The sequence below is a fragment of the Cynocephalus volans genome, chromosome 10, assembly GCF_027409185.1.
Source record: "Cynocephalus volans isolate mCynVol1 chromosome 10, mCynVol1.pri, whole genome shotgun sequence".
NCBI classification, from domain to species: Eukaryota; Metazoa; Chordata; class Mammalia; order Dermoptera; family Cynocephalidae; genus Cynocephalus; species Cynocephalus volans.
Genome location: NC_084469.1, coordinates 104,494,509 through 104,508,622, shown reverse-complemented (window position 1 = coordinate 104,508,622; position 14,114 = coordinate 104,494,509). Strand labels below are relative to the sequence as shown.

Sequence of the window (14,114 nt, the reverse complement as noted above, 5' to 3'; positions counted from 1 at the left end):
GCTCTCTATAGGCTCGAGTGCGCGGCGGGGTAAGGTGCCGGAGCAGTCCGTGTGCGGATGTTTGTGTTTAATTAGATCGCGTCCCGGACCAAGGGTCGGACACTGATGTCTTCCCGCAGCTCCTTCTGAACGTGAGGATACACGTGTGCGCAGGGAATTCCAGGCTCGGTTTCCAGATGGAGCGTCCCCTTGAGGAGTAAGTGCAGATCAAGAGGGTCGCCCAGGCAAGGCCACACTGGAACAGTCTAATGTCCTCCAGGGATCATGGGCTTGGTATGATGCTGCGAGGCCATTCATGGAATTGTGACCCTTGTTGACAAGCACAGACACTTACAAGGACCTCAGCATATGTAATGAAGAATCTGGTTCCATTTTGATCTTTGACCATGATAGCTTGAGGCTTCCATCTGTCCCTTCCACCCCCACAGGTCTGGAACTTTAGAAAAGGAATCCCTAGGATTCCCGAGCACTTGGCTGTGGTGGGAAGTTTGAATCCTGCTACCCTAGCCTGGGTGCGGGGGCCCTTCTCAGACCAACCACAACCTATGAGATGTGCTCAATAAACTCTCAAGTGTACATTTTACACTGGGAGGAAATTTATTTTAGAGAAGTTCTTGAGTGTGTCCTTTTGAAATGCAACCATTATAATCCTAAAGCAATTGTATTTCTGTTTTCACTGATATAAGTGACAAAGATTTTTTTTTTTTTTAAAGATGACTAGTAAGGGGATCTTAACCCTTGACTTGGTGTTGTCAGCACCACGCTCTCCCAGTGAGCGAACCAGCCATCCCTATATAGGGATCCGAACCCGTGGCCTTGGTGTTATCAGCACCACACTCTCCCGAGTGAGCCACGGGCCGGCCCATAAGTGACAAAGATTTGACCAAAGTTTCATCAGGCTCCCTTGAGTCCTATCCTCAGCAAGGCCCACCTGTATACTTCCCTGTAGAATCTGCTTTTACCAAAACTCCTGCTAAGTCAGTCTAGGGAGAATTCTCAACCATCCATATGTGATATCTGAAATCTGAATAAACTCTCACCCCGACTGTCCCCCAGGTGATATGTGATCACTGGGTCTGCCTTCAGCCAGAATCCTCTTAGAATTGATGTTTCCTCTTAGTAATTTTCCATCCATCAATGCGCCCTTCTTCCAACTTGCTCCTTGGCTGTAAATTCACTTCTTCTTCTGGTTGTATTTTGAATTACGTCTAGTTGTATCCTGTATTCTCTCTTCCCCTATTGCAATCGTTTATTGAGTAAAATCTATTTCATCCCTGTAACTTCTCTCTAGCTCTGTTTTTTTTGGGGGGGGGTGTTGGGGGGTGGCATAAGAAAAACAATAGAAGGATATGTAAATTCGGGTTGTACCTGTTAACTCGTTAGGGTTTTAGAGGGTTTTTCTTGGCAGCTGGCCAATACAGGAACCAACCTTGGTGTTACAGGGCTGTGATCTAACCACCTGAGCTAAGTGGCCAGCCCCCTGTGAACTCTTGATATCCGTAGCAGGTTAGATCAAAACTCCTAATGCATTATTTATTTATTTTAACAGCTATGATGCAATAAAATACACATACTACACAATGCACTCCTTTAAAGTGTACAATTCATTGGTTTTCAGTATATTCATAATACGTGCAAACACCAGCAGAATTTTAAAACATTTTCCTCACCTTAAAAGGAAACCCCTCTACCCTTTAGCTATCACTTCTCTCTCTTCACATCTTCCTCCTCCCATCCCCAGCCCCAGGCAATCACTAATGTATTTTCTGTCTCTATTGCTTTCCCTATTCTGGACTTTCATATGAATGGAACTATATAATACAGTCATGTGCCACATAACAACGTTTTGGTCAAAATGACAGACAACGTATATGACAGTGGTCCCTTAGGATTATAATGGAGTTGGAAAATTCCTATCACCTAGTGATTTTGTAGCCATTGTAACATTGTATAACTATGCATTAGTCACATAGGAGCAACAGGCTCTACCATATAGCCTTGGTGTGTAATAGTCTATATCATCTATGTATAAGTACCCTCTATGATGTTCACACAACAGAGTTGTGTAATGACCTATTTCTCAGGAAATATTACCATTGTTAAGTGATGCATGAATGTATGTGGACTTTGTGATTGGCTTCATTCATTTAGCATAATTTTCAAGAAAGATTCATGTGTAGCATATATTAATGTTTCATTTGTTTGTTTGTTTGTTTGTTTCTTTTTTTTTTTAAGATGACCGGTAAGGGGATCTTAACCCTTGACTTGGTGTTGTCAGCACCATGCTCAGCCAGTGAGTGAACCGGCCATCCCTATATGGGATCCGAACCCGTGGCCTTGGTGTTATCAGCACCACACTCTCCTGAGTGAGCCACAGGCTGGCTCCATTTGTTTCTTTGGAAGAACAATATCCCATTGCATGGATATAGCACATTTATTTAACCATCCATTCATTAATGGCTATTTGGTTTGTTTCCTCCTTTTCACTATTATGAATGAGATCGCTATAAAACATTCATGCACATGTTTTTATGTGTGCATATGATTTCATATTTCTTGGACATATATATAATTGAGATGAAAACAGACATCTTTGCTTTTGATTAAGTTTGGCTCTCCTTTCAGTTAGATAACTCTCACGCAGTGGTTCCTCATCATGCTCTGCTTCCACACATCTTGCATGAGTTGTAGACTGGCCTGGCACTCACCGTATCTGAAAGTGACCACAGGATTTTAGCAACTGATAGTGACTAGAAATATTGCAGCACCTAGTTAAGGTTTCAACCAAGGGCAAAAAAAATCTATTCCGTAGAGAGGATTTCAATAGAATTAGTGGGAAAAAATAAAGGTGTTTCTGATTTTCACAAAGGAGTCCATTCTACTCAATGAACCATTTTTCCTAATTTCTTAATAAGAGGTGAAGTGTTCTCAGTGCTTAACCTTGGTCTGAGTCAGGCAGCTTCGGGACCAGTGCAAGAATCCCTACTGATTGCCTATGTAAAGTTGGTCAACTCACTAGCTCCTCTAAGGCCTCATTTCCTCTATGATCTGCTGAAGATAGTATTAGGACTTTCATGTCCAGGAGGCTGTGAAAACGAAGTATAATGAGCCAGTCCACACAAGGTGCTGAGTGCAGTGTCTGACACTTAGGAATTCTCCCTAAAGTCCTTTCTTTATCAGTGTTAGTATTTCTGTTAATACTCTCATTGCCATCGACATCATTATATTCATATAGAATTACAAAGCAGAACATCTCTCAATGCAACCTAGAAAAATTCACACTAAAGATGAACAAACTTTCTTGAGACTTAAGATACAAACTGGCCTACAAAACTTCTGAGGACTGATGTTTGTAATTTAGTTCTGTGATGACTACACCGATTTCTTCTGGGGTTCCTTCTTTGCTCATGCTTTGAAATTTTCCTAAATAAATTCTGTGATGATTACTTTTTGGTCATTCCTGCCTTCCCCACTACACAGAACAATTTGGTTTATTCTTCCTCCCACTCCTACCTAAACACCATGTGAATATTTTATTCAGGCTACGAAGAATATTGATGTTCTGCCATTTAAAGTTTCTTCATAAAAACTATCCCTAGAAAGATCAGTTGCTCCTTTATTTTCATTCGGGGCTAAGAGCAACTTCTTGAACCTGGGATTACTCATTCCCATTAGCACCACCTTCCAAAGTCATGGGGAAAATAATTATTTCCATACATGCAAAGAGCTCCCTGAGCTCCTTAAGCGGAGCCCTTTGTTTGATGTAGACCATGCTGCAGGCCAGGATGGGTCCTGAGTGTTAATGTGCTTCCCTTGGTGAAGGTGGGTGCACCAACACCACACATGTCCAGGCCCTCATGTTTGCCTTCACGGAGGTGAACAAGAACTTTCTCCTATTACTCAAGATCATCTTAAAAGATATCTACAATGTCTATCCCAGCGACCACAGGACCTTTGAGAGCACCATCATGTGACTGTTAGGACAGGACCAGACTGTCCCTAATTTTACTTGTGAGAAGCAGAACAATCCCATGGATTGTTTCCCATGTAAACATGTCAGTATTTTCTGCCAGGAGGAGTCAGTAGTAGAACTGTGAAAATTCCCACAGGTGCAGATGAACGTGGGGGTGGGACAGGCAGGGATGAAATGTTCTTTTCTATGATTCAACATTGTTGGAGTGGGGAACCAGACATACATTACTTCCCCAATGGACACATGTTCTTGGTGTGCTGGGTCCTTTATGCCAGGTGAATATGAAAAGTTGGGAGTTAAAAACATACAGAGAAAGGCACTCATGACTTGAGAAAATCATATCGATTTCCAGGAAATCTGCTTTTAAAATATTGACTTTCAGAGTTTTTAAAGGGAAAATGAGAAACAGATAATGAAATTCTGAATGTCTTAATTCTTGTTGCTAATAATCTGAGTATCTGCAGGACTTTCCTTTTCTTCCTATATTGTATTAGTCATTGTTGATAGTACTGCCCAGTAGTGTTCCTCTCGTATTATAAATATGGGTTGAAAAATGGGCCCTGACTTTCTGTTTTTCTTCAGATTACTTAAGATTCTTTGGATGTGCCCATCTCTGTATCCCATGGCCATGGTAGAGTTATTCCTGCATTTCAAATGAACTTCAGTGGAGTTGTTTCTCTCAGATGGTATGAAAGGTGAGTGATTCCTCAAAAAAATGATCAAAAATGGTACCCGTGATAGTTTACAGGGAGAATGCCTGTGATAGGGCCAATCCCATCATTGTCAGAATGGATTTTCCTCTCTAGTGCCATAGATTTACCAATCAGTGTGAATATTGTTTATGTGGACACCCAGTCTCTGATAAGCTTCAGTGCAGTTGGATTAAATGTGGAACCCCAAGGAAGGGGAAGGAGTGGAACGTGACCACAGACCACAGAGGGGGATTTCACCGCAGGCAAGAAAGAGTTCCTAGAAACATTTGCTAAACTTAATCTGTTTTTTTTTTTTTTTTTGGCATGAGGTGGTAGGCAGCTGGGTGGTATGGGGATCCGAACACTTGACCTTGGTGTTATAAGGCTGCACTCCAACCGTCAGAGCTAATCGGCCAGCCCTAGATGACCCCTCTAAATACCCAGTAGATATTCACCTTTTAAACTGATGGCTTGCATTTGCTTCCAGTGCTCTTTTTTCTGATTCTCATTGAAGTTCTGGAGGGATGTCCACTGCATCCCTGGTGTATTAGTCCATTTTGTGTTGCTGTAACAGAAATACCTGAGACTGGGTGATTTATAAAGAAGAGAGGTTTATTTGGCTTACGATTCCGGGACAGCTGCATCTGGCACAGGCCTCAGGCTGCTTCTACTCATGGTGGAAAGTGGCAGGCAGCCAGCGGGTACAAGCAGATCACATGGGGAGAGGAAGCAAGAGAGAGAGAGAGAGAGAGGGGAGGTGCAAGAGTCTTTTAAACAACCAGCTCTTGTGGGAACTAATAGAGCGAGAACTCACTCATTAATCCTTCCTCCCCCAGGGTGAGCATTAATCCATTCATAAGGGATCTGCCCCCATGACTCAATCAGTTTCCAACACTGCCACATTGGGGATCGAATTTCCACATGAGTTTTGGAGAGGACAATACATCCAAACTCCATCACCTGGTATCTGTGCCTGTGCACCTTTTTGACAAAACCATGTGGAACTGTGTTTACCCTACCCACAACTCTGTGTGAGCTGCGGTCTGTGCCCGTCATGAGAAATCCTCAGAGAAACAAAAAAGAGGGTTCGTGGGCAATGCTCAGAGTCTAATGTTTCTCCTCTGGCAGGTGACAGCTCCCACTACTGTCTATGGCCCCCGAGTCCATTGGTTACTGACCTACATGATCTTTATTATGCCAGGCTAAAAATCTCAAAGAGTTCAGGAGAAGTGGTACTATGATGTTTTTTGTCTGTGTCACAGTCGCATCCATAACTGTTTCACAATGTAAAAATTTGCCTAAATCATGAGTACATTTGATTTTGCTTTATGTGGAAATAGTCACGGAATACAAGGTGCCACAGTTTGGATAAATTGTTAATGCAGCACTCAATAGCATATCTCTACTGCACGTTCTAGCCAAACCTACTTTGTCCAATGTATTTTTTAATTTATGTACTTGTACGTTGAAAAATTATAGTTGTACATAAGTTGATTGAATTTATTTTTCAGTTCCTACCCATGATGTATTTAGATGCCTATATGGATTAACCTAGTCTTTGAAAGCCTCTTCTTTGAGAGATGCTCTACTGAACAAATTCCATAACTTACCCGAATTTATCCTATTCCATCATAGGCAATAGTTAACACCATTCCCACATTAAGGATGAAGAAATTGTTCTAAGAGAAGGAATTCAACTAACCCAGAATAACAGATTAATTCATACCTTGCACAGCATTTCAACCCAGACTTTTATGAAGCCACAATATAGGCATAGAAAACTTCTGGCCCATAAGCATCAGAGAGAACCTAGCATTTTAATTAATACATACATTGGATAATAACATCTCCACTAGCATGTATCAATATATAAGATTTTAGTGTATGATGTATTTCTCATAGGATCTTGTTTGATATTTATGAAATTTGCAATGGACCCTGTTGATAGTATTGATCATTTTAATACTTGAGACTGTGGGAAGTAAGCAATTATCCAATCAGAATGTCAACTAAAATATTTGAATGTTTCACCTCAATCTTAAACGTTTTGCTATCTTGACTAAATTTATTTTCCATTAAGACATGATGCATCTTTTTCAAATGCACTCTTACCTGAGGACTGTTTGCTTTGATATGAGGTGGTGAGCTGACTTCCTTGAAAGACAGGAGAAACTATATGCAACAGTGTGATATTCTGAACTGTGGTAATTTTCCTGCTGGGTGGAATCATCTAACTAGAGCAGGACATTTTGTCTTCCTGGATCCTCACTTTCAAGATTTTACCATCCACAAAGTGAGCATAAAGTGGGCTGTTGGGATTATTAAAGATTGGATGCAATTTTTATTTTAATTCAGGTTTCATATAGGTACTGGGGAAAAGTTCTGCCATAAATATAATTGTATTTCCCTTTAACATATCCCAGCTTCTGTAATTATGAATATGAAGGGCTGGCCTGTGCCTCACTTGGGAGAGTGTGGTGCTGATAACACCAAGGCCATGGGTTCGAATCCCCTTATGGGTCATCTTTTCTTTTTTAAAAAAGAGAATTTTGGTATTTCTGATTCTGCCTCCAGGTACCTTTTGCTGAGGCTCCAGCACCGTAGCCCAGAGATTTTTTCTGAAAGTAAGGGAAAAGAAGTCCATAAAATAGGTAACTCTATCCAAAGGATTTAACTTTAATTACAAAAGATCATGAAAAGTACAAGCCAATGGGAACTCTTAAGACAGTGGAGAAAGAGTGAGGCAATTGGGAGGAGATTTATGAATTTAATGTATAGACAATAAAGCCTAGTCTGTAGACTTGTTTTCAGGATGGAACTCAGGAGTAAGGTGGTTGATAGGAGGCCCGTAAGAATCAGAACAAATATCAAATACTGACCTAAGAAATTATTTTCTGAAGGGAGCCAGAGTTTCACTGGATTAATTTGTAGAGCAAGATACACCCCCAGGACATTGTAGAAAACAATAGAGCGATGAGCCAGTAATTAATGGGGCTTAACTACTAGGTGTGATTCGCGAAAGGGGAAAAGAGTCCTATGAATATCACTGCACTTCCATGGTGATTGTGGGCCTACCCAAAGCTGTACCCAGCATAAGAAGCAACATCAGAAACTTAACACTGTAGGTGGAATTGAAATAGACCTTGCAAAAATTATCCAGCCAGTCACTGCACAAATAAACAAATAACAGTAACAAGCCCTGGAGGGAAGGTGATCAGGACACAAAGTTGCTATGATACATTACCTAAAATGTCTGTTTTGCAAGAAGACTAAAAGACATGCAAAGAAACAGAAAAGTTTGAGACATGCACCAATATTTGAAAGATGGGATCTTTAAGAGGTGATTGGATCATGAGGTCTGTGCCCTCATGAATGCATGGATTCATGGGTTGATGGGTTAATGGATTAGTGGGTTAACAGCGAAATAGACTGGTGGTTTTATAAAAAGAGGAAGAAGTACATTAGCATGCCCTTACCCTCTCACCATGTGATGTCCTGCATCACCTTGGGAATTTGCAGAGTCCCCACCAAAGAGATGGCTTTTACAGCATGCCAAGCCATGCCCTTAGACTACCCAGCCTCCAGATCTGTGAGAAATAAATCTTCTCTTTAAATTCCCCAGTTTCAGCTGTTCTGTTATAAGCAACAGAAAACTGACAAAAACAACATATGAGATAAAACTATAATACTCAGAAAAAAAATAGGGCAAAATATTCATGACTTCAGCTTTGGTAAAGAATTCATATGTATGGCACAAAAAGGGAAATCAGCAAAAGAAAAAATAGATTATTTGGACTTCATAGAAGTTAATAATGTTTGTGCTTTAAAGAACACCATCAGGAAAATGAAAGCACTAGTTGGAGAGTGGCTGGATAGCATGGAGTCGGGCGAGGTGGTGCCTCCCAAGAACGCTCCAAGAGATGCCTTGCTGATGACACAGATCCTGAAGGATATGGAAATCACAGAGTACAAACAAAGGGTTATAAATCAAATGTTGGAATTTGCTTTCTGATATGTGACTACAATTCTGGACGATGCAAAGATTTATTCAAGCCATGCTAAGAAAGCTAATGTTGATGCAGATGTTGTTGTGAGACTGGCAATCCAGTATCATGCTGACCAGTCTTTTACCTCTCCTCCCCCGAGAGATTTTTTACTGGATATTGCAAGGCAGAAAAATCAAACCCCTTTGCCACTGATTAAGCCATATGCAGGACCTGGACTGCCACCTGATAGATACTGCTTGACAGCTCCAAACTATAGGCTGAAGTCCTTAATTACAAAGAGACCTAACCAAGGAAGACTAGTTCCATGGTTAAGTGTTGGTGCTGTTAGTAGCAGACCTACCATGCCTGCTATAGCAACCCCACAAACAGTGTCTGTTCCAAGTAAAGTTGCAACTCCAGTGCCAGTGGCCAAGCCAAAGATTTATGGTACAGCTTCCACCTTCTCAGTCTAGACCTGTCAAACCAGTTCCTGCAACAACTGCAGTTCAAAATGCTGTGTAAATACAAAGAATTACAATTAATGTATTTGTTCCAAGGTTATTAATTTAAAAATTGGACTAAAAAAAAAAAGAAAACACCAATTGGGACACTTGTGCACTGTTAAAAGGAACAGAAAACGCTGTGACTGCTATGGAAGGGTATAACAGTTCCTCAAAAAGTTAAAAAGAGAGTAACCACCAAAAAATATTCTTAGTACCATCAACATGGTTTCGTCACAGAACACAGCCAATGAATCAAACCCACTGAAGAGAAAACATGAGATGATGATGACAATGATGTTATGTAAGGGATATAGTCTAGTCTAGATGCATTTCAAAAGGGTAGTAGGTTTTGAGCCCAGTATATCGAACTAGAACATCCTAGATCTCTCAAGTTTTATCTTACAAAACCTAAACGTAGTTGCAATATTTTTTCACATTAGTTAAAACTGTTAGATTTCTTTAGTTAGACTATAAATGTTTTTTCATTAGCCTTCAAGTACAAAAAGTTGAGTAATTAATAGTTTCATTAATGTTGAATCCTACTATGGCAATTCTGTTTTTGGAAGCAGTTTTGTACCATGTATCACTGACAGCAGCGCTTAAGTTTCAGCTTCTGTAGCCAGGTCAGTGGACTGATCCTTAACAGCATAATTTCTAATCTACATTTTTTTTTTTTTTTTTTAAAGATGACCGGTAAGGGGATCTCAACCCTTGGCTTGTTACAGGTAACATCATTAGCCCATCTTGTTCCAATGCAAGCTGCTGAATATTTCTGTATCCTACAGCTCTATGATCACAGGCTTGTGCCTGTGTTAGCAAGAAAACTACAAGCGGCCAGCTCTTTCCTGTGTAGATGAGAGACAACGTTGCTCTCTAAAGTGGACCCCTCCTTAAGTAACTACCCTTTTTGCCTTTGTGCCTAGATGTGATAAAGGCCCTTACCTAAATAAAGCTTGTTCAAAATAGTCTGTATGAAAAGTTTTATATCTTGCTATAACTTGCATATTTTAGCTTCTGTAAACCAGCTATGCTTGCTCTTGCGCCTTTCAGGATGTCCCTAGTTGACGGCTCAAGGTTTGACATAAATAACATCATTTTGTAAAGACGTCTATTTTGGTTCATTTCAAGGATAATAGGGAGGGGGGTAGAATGGTCAGAAAGTCCTTGCCAAGGACAGGCGGAGAGTCCCTAAGTCCCTGAGTCCCTGCCAAACGCTAACCGCAAAAAATTAGCTTATGTACACAAGGCTTGCTTGCATTGGCTGAACGCAAAACAAGCAATCAATCACCCGATCACGCCCAACTGAGCGTAAAAACTGAAAGTAAATCAGGCTCAGGGCCGCAGCTTGGATTGGCTGTTGTAGCCCTGGCTGCGGGAATAAAATCTTTAAAACTCCTTCTGACTGTGTCTCCTTTAAAACTCGGCTATAACAGCTAGGTGGTGTCAGCACCACGCTCTCCCAAGTGAGATAACTGGCCATCCCTATATAGGATCCGAACCCGTGGCCTTGGTGTTATCAGCACCACACTCTCCCAAGTGAGCTAACTGGACATCCCTATATATGGACATGAAACTGCGGACTTGGTGTTATCAGCATCTGTGGTTCACTTTAACCTGAAGGTTTGCATTTGCTCTTTGGTTTTCACTCAGTACCAGAACAGTTGGGTTTTCTCCCCTGACTTTACACCTGTTGTGTTTTACTGTGCTTTTGACAGGTAGTTTTGAGTCAGTCACATTTAGTTTCCATCTTGTATTCTAAGTTGATAACTCCACCATAGTTTACATTTTAAAATTTAACAGATATTATAACTTAAAATCTGCTTTGGTAAGTATTTACACTGAACCTAGGCAAAACCACTAAGCAAGTGTTTTCTTTCTTTCTACCACATATATTTGCTATTTATTTATTTTTTTAAAGATGACCGGTAAGGGGATCTTAACCCTTGGCTTGGTGTTGTCAGCACCACACTCAGCCAGTGAGCAAACCTGCCATCCGTATATAGGATTCGAACCCATGGCCTTGGTGTTATCACCACCACACTCTCCCGAGTGAGCCACAGGCCAGCCCTGCACATACATTTGCTTTGATCACTACTACTGCTTGAACCCTACCATTGGTATCATTCAAATCATTTTTCTAGCATGTTGCTGATGATGTCACACATAAAATGGGATCAAGCCTTCTCCTTCCTCTATAAGTCCAACTAGGAAAACAAATTAGTGTGATGTGACTTGCATCTAGGTACACTTTGCATAGGTTTCCCAGTAATGTTGTAATGTTGCTAAACACCTTTCCATATTTCCCAGTTATACACATATAAAAATCTTATTTGGAAAGACTGCAAAGCTTTTGAGAATATAAACAGACCTGTTCAGGTTTTGTTTAGTTAAGTGAGTTCTACATACTCAACATAGGAATACTTCTGCAGATTTTTCTAAAATAAATTTTCATATCATAATTTAGAATCTATAGCCAAGGATCCTCAAAACTTAAACATAAGTTTCATTTTAGGATGGTGCTTGATACATCTGAGAAATAGTCCAGTAACAGGGAAGAAATTTCTTTCTTTCTTTTTTTTTTTTAAAAGATGACCGGTAAGGGGATCTTAACCCTTGACTTGGTGTTGTCAGCACCACGCTCAGCCAGCGAGCTAACCGGCCATCCCTATATGGGATCCGAACCCGGGGCCTTGGTGTTCTCAACACCGCACTCTCCTGAGTGAGCCACGGGCCGGCCCTACAGGGAAGAAATTTCTCATCGCAATTTGAATGTTTTGGGATATTAAGAATAGGTGATATAAAACTATAAAAACAGATCTGATCAACATCTTAGAGAAATGTTCATTGTAGCAGAGGATATCATTACTTGAATGTTCTCAGGGAGGCATGTCAGAAGGCCTAGGTTCTAGTCCTGGCTCCATTATTTACCAACTGTGTGACCTTACTTCACCTCTGAGCCTTGTTCTCCTCACTAGTAATAGGAAAATAACACCTACCCAGCCTACCTCACAAAGATGATGTGAGGGTTTAATTGGTATATGTGAAAATTCTTTCAAAATTGTAAAATGCTGTATAAATATAATGAATTACTATTAATGTATTTGTTCCAAGGTTATTAAGAAAAAATTGGACTAAAAAAAAACCAGCAATGGGACACTTGTGCACTGTTGATAGGAACAGAAAATGCTACGACTGCTATGGAAAAGGGTATGATGGTTCCTCAAAAAGTTAAAAAGAGAGTAAATGCAGGATCAAATAAGCTCACTTTTAAGTATACCCAGAAGAATTGAAAGCAGTGACTCAGATATTTGATCACTTGTGTTTATAGGAGCATTATGCACAATAGCCAAAAGGTGAAAGCAACCTAAATGTCCATGAAGTGATAAATAGATCATTAAAATGTAGTATATAAATGCAATGGAATATTACTCAACTTTAAAAAGAACTAAATTCTGACACATGCTAAGACTTGGATGAACCCTGAGGACAATACGCTAAGTGAAATAAGCCAGTTATAGAAAGACAAATAACGTCTGATTCCATTTATATCAGGTACCTAGAATAGTTGAATTCCTAAGGACAGAAAATAGACTGGTGATTGCAAGGGGAGGGAGGAATGGGGAACTGTTGTTCAATGGGTATAGAGTTTCAGTTTTGCAAGATGAAAACAGTTCTGGAGACTGGATTCACAATACCACTGTATTTAACACTACTGAACTGTGCAGTTAAAATGGTTAAGATGTAAATTTTATGGTATGTGTATATTACCACAATTAAAAGTAAAAAGTTTTTGGGCCGGCCTGTGGCTCACTCAGGAGAGAGTGGTGCTGATAACACCAAGGCCACGGGTTCGGATCCCTATATAGGGATGCCGGTTTGCTTACTGGCTGAGTGTGGTGCTGACAACACCAAGCCAAGGGTTAAGATCCCCTTACTGGTTATCTTTAAAAAAAAAAAAGTAAAAAGTTTAAAATAAGAGTGAGAACACAACCTGTAGAATGGAAGAAAATTTTGCATGTTATATATCTGACAAGGGACTTGTACAGAGAACCTATAAAGAACTCTTACAACTCTATAATACAAGGTCAAATAACCCGATTTAAAAGATGGCAAAGGATCTGAATAGAGATTATTCCAAGAAAGATCTACAAATGGCCAAGAGCATATGAAAGATGCTGGCCATCATTAGTCATCAAGGAAATATAAAGCAAAACTCTATTAAGGTACTACTTCACACTCACTAGCATGGCTACAATTAAAAAGTGAGATAATAACACACATTGTCCTGGTATGGATAAACTGGAATCTTCATACACCGCAGGTGAGAATACAAAATGGTGCAGCAATGTTGGAAAACAGTCTGGCAGTTGCTCAGAGATTAAACAGAATTACCCTGTGTCCTATCAATTCTACTCCTAGGTATGTGCCCCCCCCAAATGAATCATATGTTCACACAAAAACTTGTACATGAATGTTTTATAGCAATGTTATTCATTATAGCCAACAGGGGGAAACAAACCAAATGTCCAAAAATGGATGGATGGAGAAACAAAATGTGCTACATCCATATAATAAAATATTGTTCTTCCAAAAGAATGAATAACATGTTGATATATGCTACACATTTCTGTCCCTTGAAAAAACTATTCTAAGTGAATGAAGCCATTTGCAATGGCCATATGTCATTCCATTCATATGGAAGTCTAGAACAGGGCAATCCGTAGAGAGAGAAAATAGATCAGTGGGCTGGGGATTGAAGGATGAACCTGTGAAGACAGAAGCATGATAAGACAGTACACTTAATTAATTAATTTATTTTATTTATTAAATTTTTTTAAAAAGATGACTAGTAAGGGGATTTTAACCCTTGACTTGGTGTTGTCAGCACTACGCTCTCCCAAGTGAGCTAACCGGCCAGCCCTACATAGGGATCCAAACCTGTGGCCTTGGTGTTATCAGC

The 14,114-nt window shown here is 40.1% G+C and overlaps 1 pseudogene; it reads left to right on the top strand.

Moving 5' to 3' along the window:
- Window positions 1-8,542: 8,542 nt before the first annotated feature.
- On the top strand, window positions 8,543-9,459 carry LOC134388187 (transcription initiation factor TFIID subunit 9B-like; annotated as a pseudogene).
- Window positions 9,460-14,114: the final 4,655 nt, after the last annotated feature.